This window comes from Lissotriton helveticus, chromosome 3_1, assembly GCF_964261635.1.
Source record: "Lissotriton helveticus chromosome 3_1, aLisHel1.1, whole genome shotgun sequence".
Lineage (NCBI taxonomy): Eukaryota > Metazoa > Chordata > Amphibia > Caudata > Salamandridae > Lissotriton > Lissotriton helveticus.
In genome coordinates, this window is record NC_136061.1 from 1,160,822,967 (window position 1) to 1,160,835,873 (window position 12,907).

Sequence of the window (12,907 nt, forward strand, 5' to 3'; positions counted from 1 at the left end):
ATTAAATGTATGGTGACCATAACACACGAGTGAGCACTGGGCGTGCTAGTGACAAGTGACGGCGCAGTGACACAGGGGTGAGAAGATAACAGCGTGAACGGCCCAAAAATATAGGAACAAATAACAAAGTGGTCAATGATATAATAAACTTATATACAATCAGTATTTTAAATTTGGGGTGAATAAATTGACCACAACAGCGGCAAAATTCTGTGCTGGATAGTTGACGGCGTTTCAATCTGATTAATTTCAGGTCATCATTAGGACAATGGTCACTGGTTTGAACAATAGTGCTGAGGAATGCAAGAAAAACGTTAGGTAGGGCGGCCAAAGGTCCAGCCTAGAGAGAACACAATGAATGGTGGTAGCCAGGCCACTGGGTGAGGTTATCGGGTCTGGGCGAGGCGTAATATATGCAAAAAAACAACTGAGAGTCTGGCGTGGGGAGCAAAGGGGCTGTAATTAAGTCCTGGCGGGGTCAGTGAATCTCTGGGGTCTGGCCAAAGGTCAGATCAATCTGATATAAGATGGTCCAATGTGCTCAAGTACTGGAATGGAGCTGGCTTGGTGAACGCGGGCCCGCTCAACCGGAAAAATGGGCAGAATCAGGTGGAGGAGGCAATCCTCTGCTTCGAGTCAGGCAGCGGTACGAATGAAGCAGTACGAGTGTTCTTTTATATTTATATATTATTTTATTATGACAATGTGTTTCCTAGTATTTCATTCATCCCGCTGCCCGACTAATAACTGCAAGGTCCAGTGATATTTCCTAACGTCAGATTGCAGGCCCCCCATTATAGATCCTTTTTGGCATTTACCTTCGGCAATGCGTAGTGTTCCGCCATTGCAAAGGAGTAAACAGAGTTCATATTCCACTTTACTGAAGAACTCCATTGAAATCGGTTAGGGTGTTTTTCTGGAGCACATATAGGAGTCATGGGAGTGTCATCATTTTATAGAACACAGCCCTACCTATTAAGGATAATGGCAGGGTACACCAGTGTGGCACATCAGCACAGAGTCTCACCAGTAAGGGGAGTGAAGTTTCTCTGTATGAACAATCGGTGGTCACGTAGATTCCCAGGAAGCCCTCGGTCACCACTGGTGCAGTGCATTCGGTTGGTAGCTGCGGCAGGGCTCCCGAAAAGGGAATGACCATGTATTTAGTCCAATTGATTCAATATCCAGAGTAGCTACCAAAAAGATCAAAGATATTTAAGACCCTGTCGACAGAAAAATACAGTCTTGTAACATATAGTAAGAAATCATCGGCATATAGGGAGACATGTTCCTCCCGGATCACTGAAACAATATCGATGACACAAATATAGAACTACCTAAATATTGAGTAAAATATATAGAATATAAAAATATCGACTTCCTATCTCCAAACAGGTAAGTACAAAAATATCGAATAAAAAATATCGTTGTAAAAATATAGATAGTCAAAATATCGTCGTTTTTTAAATGCTTCAAAGTAATAAAAAATTAATGAAATAATACATATAATTAACATAGGCATACTTAAAATACTTAATTAACATTAAAATTAATAAATAATTATTGTAAGTAAAAAAACATACAAATTGATTTATTAATACATATAATATATATATATATATCCCAACGTAGTTTTTAGCAAATCCAAGCCGCTTCATGCGGCGGGCAGCACGGCAGGGACGCCACTCCCCAATTTATCAACAACAAACTCCAGCATACGAGAAATACCTCACTGGTGCCGCTGCCTCAATTTCAAAACGGTATTTATTGTCTGCAACGGGAAAACCCGACGCGTTTCGCAGTTAACCTCACTGCTTTATCACGGGTATATATATATATATATATGAACGTAATATTAATAAAAAATATAAAATATTTTTACCGTAGGATAGCGGAAAGAGTAAAATTGACTATTACCACTCCAGTGAGTGCAACAGTAGAGAAAGCGTTGGATAGCGTAGGGGTAAAAATTACTATTCCCACTCCAGAGAGTACAACAGTAGGGAAAGCGTTGGATAGCGGGAGGGTAAAAATTACTATTCCCACTCCAAAGAGTGCAACACTAGGGAAAGCGTTGGATAGCGTAGGGGTAAAAATTACTATTCCCACTCCAGAGAGTGCAACAGTAGGGAAAGCGTTGGATAGCGGGAGGGTAAAAAGTTACTATTCCCACCCCAGTGAGTGCAACAGTAGGGAAAGCGTTGGATAGCGTAGGGGTAAAAATTACTATTCCCGCTCCAGAGAGAGCAACAGTAGGAAAGCGTTGGATAGCGTAGGGGCAAAAATTACTATTCCCACTGCAGAGAGTGCAACAGTAGGGAAAGCGTTGGATAGCGTAGGGGTAAAAATTACTATTCCCACTCCAGTGAGTGCAACAGTAGGGAAAGCGTTGGATAGTGTAGGGGTAAAAATGACTATTCCCACTCCAGAGAGTGCAACAGTAGGGAAAGCGTTGGATGGCGTAAGGGTAAAAATTACTATTCCCACTCCAGAGAGTGCAACAGTAGGGAAAGCATTGGATAGCGGGAGGATAAAAATTACTATTCCCACTCCAGAGAGTGCAACAGTAGGGAAAATGTTGGATAGCGTAGGGGTAAAAATTACTATTCCCACTCCAGAGAGTGCAACAGTAGGGAAAGCATTGGATAGCGGGAGGATAAAAATTACTATTCCCACTCCAGTGAGTGCAACAGTAGGGAAAACGTTGGATAGCGTAGGAGTACAAATTACTATTGCCACTCCAGAGAGGGCAACAGTAGGGAAAGCGTTGGATAGCGTAGGGGTAAAAATTACTATTCCCACTCCAGAGAGGGCAACAGTAGGGAAAGCGTTGGATAGCGTAGGGGTAAAAATTACTATTCCCACTCCAGAGAGGGCAACAGTAGGGAAAGCGTTGGATAGCGTAGGGGTCAAAATTACTATTCCCACTCCAGAGAGTGCAACAGTAGGGAAGGCGTTGGATAGGGGGAGGGTCAAAATTGCTATTCCCACTCCAGAGAGTGCAACAGTAGGGAAGGCGTTGGATAGCATAGGGGTAAAAATTATTATTCCCACTCCAGAGAGTGCAACAGTAGGGAAGGCGTTGGATAGTGGGAGGGTAAAAATTACTATTCCCACTCCAGTGAGTGCAACAGTAGGGAAAGTGTTGGATAACGTAGGGGTAAAAATTACTATTCCAACTCCAGAGAGTGCAACAGTAGGGAAAGCGTTGGATAGCCTAGGGGAAAAAATTACTATTCCCACTCCAGAGAGTGCAACAGTAGAGAAAGCGTAGGATAGCGTAGGGGTAAAAATTACTATTCCCACTCCAGTGAGTGCAACAGTAGGGAAAGTAAATACTTCATATATTAATAAAATATATATATATATTAATACCAATTAAAAATCAATTAAAAATAAGTAAAAATTTAATATAATATAATAATTAATCAAATAAAAATAAAAATAAAAATTATTTATTAATAATCATTACCTATTAATACAAATTAATTACCAATTTACAATTAATTAATTAGCAAATGAAAATAATTAACAATTAATTAAAAATAAATACCAATAAATACATTTATAAATTTAATAACAATTAAATTACTTCTCACCCTATTCCCCTATAAAACCACAACCCGCTACAGTAAATAAATTAATAAAATGAACATAATTATCAATTAATCAATTAATAAAAAATAATTACCAATTATAATTGTTGTTATAATTTAATTAATTACCAATTAAAAATTAATTAACAATTAATTCAAGATAAATACCAATAAATAAATTAAAACATTTAATCAATTATAATTAAATTACTTCCCACCCTATTCCCCTATAAACCCACAACCTGCTACAGAAAAAAAATTAACATCATTATCAATTAATCAATCAATAAAAATGAATTACCAAATATAATTTAATTAATTACCAATTAAAAAATATATAACAATTAATTCAAGATAAATACCAATAAATTAAAACATTTAATCAATTATAATTAAATTACTTCCCACCCTATTCCCCTATAAACCCACAACCCACTACAGAAAAGAAATTAATAGAATTAACATAATTATCAATTAATCAATTAATAAAAATTAATTGCCAATTATAATTTAATTCATTACCAATTAAAAATTAATTAGCAATTAATTCAAGATAAATACCAATAAATAAATTAAAACATTTAATCAATTATAATTAAATTACTTCCCACCCTATTCTCCTATAAATCCACAACCCGCTACAGAATTAAATTACGCAAAAATTAAATACCATAAAATTCATTACTTAAAATAAATGTTAAAATAAATATACACTTTTCACACATATACTAACATAATAAACACTTTAAAAAATTCGATATTATTAAAAAATCGATATATTTTACATCTATATTAAATACTTCGAAATTTTGACTTTCTATATTTATGTAAATCGATATTAACTTACTTACCTCAAATTCGATATTTTTGTTGTCAATATTCTGTTCATTCGATATTTTGTCCATTTCATTCGATATTTTTGTTGTCTATATTCTATCAATTCGATATTCTGTCCATTCTATATTTTTAACTTGATATTAAGGTAATTCTATATTTTTTACTCGATATTTGGACTGTATACCGTTCCTCCCAACCTCTGTCTGCTCTATTCCCCATATCAATGGGTCCCGGCAAATCCAGGTCACCAGTGGCTCAAGTGGCAAGGCGCAGATAAGGGACGAGAGGGGGCATCCTTGCCGGGTACCTTTCTGTAGTGCAAAGACACAGGATGTTGTCCAATTAACTCGTACCCGGACAATGGGGGCTTGATATAGCAGCCTTAACCATTTCACAGAATTTCTGTCCAAAATCCATGCTGGTTAAGGTAGCAAAGATATATGGGCATTCTAAGCTTTCAAATGTAATTTAGGCATCCAAAGCCATCAGCACGACTGTTCCGCACGAGGCATACCAGACATTTATTTATTTTATTTATTTTGAACGTTTTATAGAGCGCGAACAAGATCCTGGCAGATATCAGAGCGCTATACAGTCAGTAGAAGTTACTTATACAACACATCAGTGTAAATCAAGGCACATATACAAAACATTTTGGAAAAAGCAAAAATAGTCCGGTGCAATGCCAAATCCATCTCGTAGGGTGCGACAGGAGGAAGATAAAATGTATAGGTTGTTTAGATGGTTCTTTATCAAAGTCAGGTGTGCGGTTGGTCTCGAGATTTCAGTAGACCTTACTTCAGGTGAATTTGGCCATGAGGATCGGTGTAACTTCTTTTTTGAAAGAAGCAGTGGAGGGGTTAAGTCTGGTTTCTGGGGGTAAGGCATTCCATATCATGGGTGCCATCCCAGAAAAGGTTCGGTTATATGTTTTCTTGTTGAATTTTTGTGGTTTCAGTAGTAGGTTTTCTGCACTTCTTGAGGATCTGATCCCACCAGAGATTGTCTGTTTCTGTGCCAGATAGCTAGGTGCATTGTGATGCATGGATTTGTGCGTCATACATGCTATTTTCAGATGAATTCTGGCTCCCAAAGGTAGCCAATTCAAGGATTGTAGGTCCGGGGAGATGTGTGAGCATCTTTTAGAACCAGTGATGAGTCTCGCTGCTGCATTGATTGAAGCTCTTAACGGTGCCGTTGATGCTTTGGGTAGGCCACAAAGAGAGACACATCCGTATTCCACTCTCGGTATAACTAGAGCTTGTACTGCCTGCTTGAAGTCATTGTGTGGTAGGAAGGGTTTCAGTTTCCTCAGTGTGTTTACCTAGAAGTTTGCTCCCTTTGTGGCATTGCTGATGTGTTTTTGCATATTGAAGTTACTGTCCAGAATTATTCCTAGTGATTTCGCTGAGTCCACGATGGTAGGTTGAATGTTGAATGCTGTAAGATATTTAATCCATTCTTGCATTTTGGGGACTTGGGCGGGTGGAGCTATTAGCAGGAATTTCTGTTTTTAGGGCATTCAGTTTGAGATAACTTTCTGCCAGCCAAGTTTGTGTCGGGAACTAACCTCGCGCCTACCGAACTACACATCCCATGATGCTCGGGCCTCGGACTACATCTCCCATGATCCTTTGCTGCATATGGGTTATAGCGAGTCTGAGCGTCGGAGCGAGTGTACTTGATTCTTACCTGTTCCCTGCGGAAGCGCTTGCTGCTCATTTTGCTGTAGAACTTCTAGATGCAGAGTCTCCCTGAAAGTATTGCCGGCTGGTGATATCTTCGTCCTGGTAAAGTACCGCGCTTTTCCTCAGGCACTTCTGTGTTTGCTTTCGTGAGCGTTTTCAGCTCAGTGACTTGGCTTGTGCTGGTGTCCATCTTATTTTGGGCGTTTGAACTAAAGACTCAGTGAGAGGAGGAGTGGCAGCGAGTCGGCTGTTGTGTTGTGGATTCAGATCCGTCGAGTGGCGGAATGTAAGGGTGGGCTCCTCCACATTACCGTCATGAACTCATGACTATTGGATTTACCGTTTGTTGGATTACAAGTACCAAAGCGGACGGCGGTAGTGCTGGAACTACGCCCTGCCGTGTTTGGTGTAACTTATGACATTTCCTGCGTTTGGGCTTATCAGCGGTGTGGATGAAGGAATCTATATCGCTGGCTTATGATTACTTTGGAGGTTGTTTAGAGCGGGTGGTTAATCCCCCAGGGTTAGGTCACTTTCCCTAGTGTTTAATACTCCCATTAATACTATGATAATCATAGACTCTAATGTTGGTATTTATGTTGTTTAGCGAAGGAAAGAAGGAGGAGTACATGTAGGCTGGAAGCTCAAAGGGCAGAAAAGGGCAGGTGACATATCTTTCCTTTTTAGCGAGAATTGAATGAGAGTAGGTTTAAAGAATTGTAATAACCTGTGTGCATTTTGTTTTACAGCTTCCCTTCCCAGCAGCCCCCTTCCTTTCCTTTCCCGGGTTTTTCCCCTTTTGGGGTTTTTTCCCTCACCGTATCACCTGAACACCCTGTGATTACATATTCGGGGTGTTCGGGAGGTCCGGAGGTGGAGCTTTATCACGGCGCACCGATCCTGCGGAGTGCCAACCTTGACAGAATCAAGTACCCACGTATTTCACTCTGCCTGGTCGGTTTGTCGTGATAAACGGCGTCCATGGAGGATGTGTTGCATGCGCTGGTACTAGTGCAGCAGGAGCTGGCTTCCTCCAAAGCTGAAACCGCCGCGCTGCGAGACAAGGTAGAACAGTTGTCAAAAAATCCTTTTAATGTGTCTTCTGCTGCGTCTTCCATACAGGTAACGGTGCCTCCGCCCATTCCTTTGGCCAATCCCGAAAGGTACTCAGGGGACCCATGCAAAATACAGGTGTTTTTAACTCAGGTATTGATGCATTTTTCATGCAAACCAGCATCGTTCCCTACCAATCATTCAAGAGTGGCATTCGCCATATCCTATTTAGTAGGGGACGCAGCCAACTGGGCGGTACCGTTAGTTAAAAATAATGATGCCATCTTGTCAGACTGGTCGGCTTTTAGAACCGAATTCGAAAAGGTGTTTGATCGCAGGGCTACTACTTTTAGCGCAGACAAGGAGCTCCTGGAGTTGAGACAGGGAAGGGGCGAGTTAATCACCTATTTGACTAAGTTCAACAAACTGGTGGCAGAGGCTGAGTGGCCTGAAGAGAAGAGGATGTCCCTTTTTTACCAGGGGTTGAAGGAAGACCTAAAGGATGTAATAGCTCAGGTGGATCCTCAACCAAGGACATGTGTAGACATGGTTAATCTGGCATTGCGATTGGATAGCAGGATGACAGAAAGAGGGGGCTCTAGGAGAAGATGGGAAAAAGGATCGTTGTATGTGGAACGTTCCCCTCGTAAGGTGTCAGGGGGGATGGATAGCAGCCCAGAACCGATGGAGATAGGTGCACTCAGAGCCCCGTTGTCCAGAGAAGAGAGGGAAGTTAGGAGAACGCAGGGGTTATGTATGTACTGCGGAAAAAAGGGACATTATGTTCGTGAGTGCCCTTCCAAGCCAAAGACCTCCAGTGTTAATCGCTTCAAGAAAGTAGCGGTATCTACCACAGGGTTCGAGGCAGAACAATCAAAGGACAAGAGACCGGGAGTGGAGGGAGAGCAGGAGTGGAAACTCACTTCTCTATCCACTGTAGGGATAGGAGAGACTGAGTCACATCTTGTTATAGGAATGACCCTGGAATGTGAGCAAGTGTTCCATCAGGTGTTGGTCATGTTGGATTCCGGAGCCACCGGCAATTTTATTGATGATGGCTTGGTGTCTCGCCTGTCCTTACCACGTATTCCAAGAGATAACCCTGAGGAAGTGTTGGCTGTGGATGGACAGCCGTTGAAATCCGGACAGATAACGGAGAAAACCAGTGAGGTAGGGCTGTCGGTTAGACTGCAAGGGATCATACACTCAGAGTCTTTATCCTTAAACATCATAGCGGCTCCCCAGTACGAGGTGATCCTAGGAATGCCTTGGTTGTGTCACCACAACCCAGTTGTGAACTGGAAAACTAAAACATTCCGGTTTTTGCCCGAGTATTGCAGAGAACATATGGTGAACTGCCTTTCTTCTCACATTGCTGTTCTGACTTCCTCTTATTCTGCAGCCACGGCGGTAGAAACAAACGTTCAGCTCCCGGGTGAATATAGTCTCTATAGCGACGTGTTCAGCGAGAGCAAGGCGGAAACCTTACCCCCTCATAGGGAGTACGATTGCCGCATTGATTTCGTGGAAGGGGCCACTATTCCTTCTTGCAGGGTGTACGCGTTATCTGTGCCGGAAACTACCCATTTGAAGGAATACATAGATCACTATCTCCGGCTAGGGTTCATAAGGCCTTCCCGCTCTCCTGCTGCCTCCCCTTTGTTCTTCATAGCGAAAGCCAACGGGGATCTCAGGGCTTGTGTAGACTATCACGTCTTGAACAGGAACACCGTGCGGAATCGTTACCCTCTCCCCCTCATTTCTGTCTTGCGCGACCAGGTGAGGGAAGCGAAGATCTATACCCGGTTGGATTTACGGGGGGCTTATCACCTGGTCAGAGTCCGCGAGGGGGACGAGTGGAAAACAGCGTTCAAGACGCGATACGGGCTCTACGAGTACCTGGTGATGCCCTTTGGGCTGTGTAATGCCCGAGCGGCGTTTCAGTTTTTTATAAACGACGTGTTGAAGGATTACGTGGATCAATTTGTAGTAGTGTATATCGATGATATACTGGTATACTCACAGAATGAGACAAGTCATACGGCTCAAGTAAAAAAGGTATTGGACAAGTTGGGAGAAAACCGACTGTACGTCAAGTTGAGCAAGTGCGAGTTTGGGGTCAGCGAGGTGGAGTTTTTGGGGGTGAATCTCAGTTCTAAAGGGCTGCAGATGTCAGACAGGAAGGTCCAGGCGGTGCAGGAGTGGCCAGCCCCAAGGAATGTGCGTGAAGTGCAGAGTTTCCTGGGGTTCGCCAATTATTATCGCCGGTTTATAGTACACTTTTCACAGACAGCAGTCCCCATAACTAGATTGCTGAGAAAAGGGGCCCCTTTTGTATGGACTGAAGAGGCAGATGAGGCATTCCTGACCTTAAAAAGAGCTTTTACTACTGCTCCTGTGCTGGCACACCCTGTATTGGAAAACCCTTTTGTGGTGGAAGCCGACGCTTCGGATGAAGCGATAGGAGCGGTTCTGTCTCAGAGAGACCCTCTCACTGGTCAACTCCACCCCGTGGCCTACCTCTCCAAGAAACTGAGCCCTGCTGAATATAACTATACCATCGCGGAGAAGGAACTCCTAGCCATTAAGAGGGCTTTTCAGGAATGGAGGCAGTACTTATGGGGGGCTTGTCATGTGGTAACGGTCTACACTGACCACTGAAACCTTCAATACATGACCTCCGTCAGGCACCTAACGCAAAGACAAATGCGCTGGATGCTTTTCTTTGCGGAATACAATTTCGTGGTGACATTCAGACCTGGTTCAGACAATAGAAAGGCTGATGCGCTGTCCAGGCAACAGTTGCCTAATGAACAACAGAAAGAGAACCAACATGCTATCATCCCCACAGCTAAGGTGTTGTGTGTGGTTCGGGCAGAAAACTTTCTGGAAGAAATCAGGAACTCTAGATCTGTGGCAGCTTGGGAGCGCTGGACTGCTGGGGCTCCCGGAAGGGTGTTGAAACAAGGTCTCCCCCTCCAAGGAAAATGTTTGTTCCTTCCTACTATGGAGTTATGTAAAAAGGCTTTTGCTTGGTGTCACGTAGCACCCATGGCTGGTCACCCTGGTGTGACCAAAACAGTGAACCTACTTAGACGTCATTTCTGGTGGGAGTCTTTGGGCACGGATGTGTCTCAGTGGGTACAAAAATGCGAAATATGTGCGAGAGCAAAAGGGGAAAACAGCAAACAAAAGGGCTTGTTGATGCCCATGCCTTCGCCTGCTCGCCCATGGCAGAACATAAGTCTGGACTTCATCACAGGCTTGCCCTTGGATCAGGGGTGTTCGGCAATAATGGTGGTGGTGGATAATCTGACCAAAATGGGCCATTTCATCTCATGTAAGAATCTCCCTACAGCAGGACAAACTGCCCAACTATTGGCTTCTCAGGTCATACGGTTACACGGCCTCCCTCAGGTGATCGTGTCTGATAGAGGACCACAGTTTGTGGCGCGCTTTTGGAAAACGTGGTGTAAGGCGTTGGGCATCGAATCGGCTCTTTCGACCAGCTTCCATCCACAAACGGACGGGCAGACTGAGAGGCTGAACCAGACATTGAAGAAATATTTACGTTGTTACCCCAGAGAGGTGCATGAATCATGGGTAGACTTATTGTGGATGGCCGAACTGGCCTATAACAATGCATGGCATAGCTCCACTGGTATGTCTCCTTTTAAGGCCAACTTCGGATATGATGCTAATACGATGCCAGTAGACATCCCTGTAGGCGTCTCTAATCATCCCTCTGTACCGGCACACGTCCAGGCCCTGAGAAAGGTGCATAAAGGCATACAGAAGCATTTGCTACGGGCTAAAGAGGTGTACAAGAGGTGGGCGGATAAACACAGAAAACCTGGTCCCCTGTTTAAGGTCGGAGACAGAGTGTGGCTCTCCACCAAAAACATTTGTTTTAAGTTGAGAAGTGTGTTCCACCCACGCTACATTGGTCCATATCCGATTGTTCGGCAGGTTAACCCTGTGGCATATAGACTGAGGTTGCCTGGCTCTTTGCGAATCCATCCTGTGTTCCATGTGCACCTTTTGAAGCGGGCTCACTCGGCACGACGGGTGGCACCGCCGCCTGTGGATTGTGATGTAGGGCTGGAATATGAGGTGAAGTCCATTCGCGATTCCAGGCTTTGCAGGGGCGTGCTTTGGTATCTGGTCTCCTGGAAGGGTTATTCTGCGGAGGACGACTCGTGGGAGCCATGGAGCAATGTACATGCTCTGAGAGCTGTTAGATCCTTCCATTTGCGGTATCCCTCCAAACCGGGTCCTAGGAGGCGCTTGGGAGGAGGGCGTACTGTCAGGAACTAACCTCGCGCCTACCGAACTACACATCCCATGATGCTCGGGCCTCGGACTACATCTCCCATGATCCTTTGCTGCACATGGGTTATAGCGAGTCTGAGCGCCGGAGCGAGTGTACTTGATTCTTACCTGTTCCCTGCGGAAGCGCTTGCTGCTCATTTTGCTGTAGAACTTCTAGATGCAGAGTCTCCCTGAAAGTATTGCCGGCTGGTGATATCTTCGTCCTGGTAAAGTACCGCGCTTTTCCTCAGGCGCTTCTGTGTTTGCTTTCGTGAGCGTTTTCAGCTCAGTGACTTGGATTGTGCTGGTGTCCATCTTATTTTGGGCGTTTGAACTAAAGACTCAGTGAGAGGAGGAGTGGCAGCGAGTCGGCTGTTGTGTTGTGGATTCAGATCCGTCCAGTGGCGGAATGTAAGGGGGGGCTCCTCCACATTACCGTCATGAACTCATGACTATTGGATTTACCGTTTGTTGGATTACAAGTACCAAAGCGGACGGCGGTAGTGCTGGAACTACGCCCTGCCGTGTTTGGTGTAACTTATGACATTTCCTGCGTTTGGGTTTATCAGCGGTGTGGATGAAGGAATCTATATCGCTGGCTTATGATTACTTTGGAGGTTGTTTTGAGCGGGTGGTTAATCCCCCAGGGGTAGGACACTTTCCCTAGTGTTTAATACTCCCATTAATACTATGATAATCATAGACTCTAATGTTGGTATTTATGTTGTTTAGGGAAGGAAAGAAGGAGGAGTACGTGTTGGCTGGAAGCTCAAAGGGCAGAAAAGGGCAGGTGACATATCTTTCCTTTTTAGCGAGAATTGAATGAGAGTAGGTTTAAAGAATTGTAATAACCTGTGTGCATTTTGTTTTACAGATTCCCTTCCCAGCAGCCCCCTTCCTTTCCTTTCCCGGGTTTTTCCCCTTTTGGGGTTTTTGCCCTCACCGTATTACCTGAACACCCTGTGATTACATATTCGGGGTGTTCGGGAGGTCCGGAGGTGGAGCTTTATCACGGCGCACCGATCCTGCGGAGTGCCAACCTTGACAGTTTGGGTATTCCTAAGTGGTGCATTAAGCAATTTGATGTCGTCTAAGGTGTGAATCTTAAGGTATAATTGTGTATCGTCGGCGTACATGTGATATTGCACGTTAGATGCGTGTAGAATTTCGGTGAGTGGTTCCATGAAAAGATTACACAATGTCGGGGATAGTGAGGACCCTTGCGGGACTCCCACGGGTACTGGGATGGGCTTGGACAAGGAGTTGTTGACTTTGAATTGTTGTGTCCGATTTTGAAGAAATGAGGTAAACCAGTTTAGCACTGCCCCTGATAAACCCATTCTGTGTTCCAAGAGGTCTATCAAGTTCTCATGTTTGACCGTATCAAAGGCTGATGAGAGGTCTAGCAGGATGAGTACGCAG

General features: G+C 43.9%; 1 long non-coding RNA gene across 2 annotated transcripts in view; it reads left to right on the top strand.

The window, feature by feature from the left end:
• The window catches only part of LOC144824896 (uncharacterized), a 78,646-nt gene that overhangs the window by 38,995 nt on the left and 26,744 nt on the right, over positions 1–12,907 (top strand). The window lies entirely within an intron of this gene.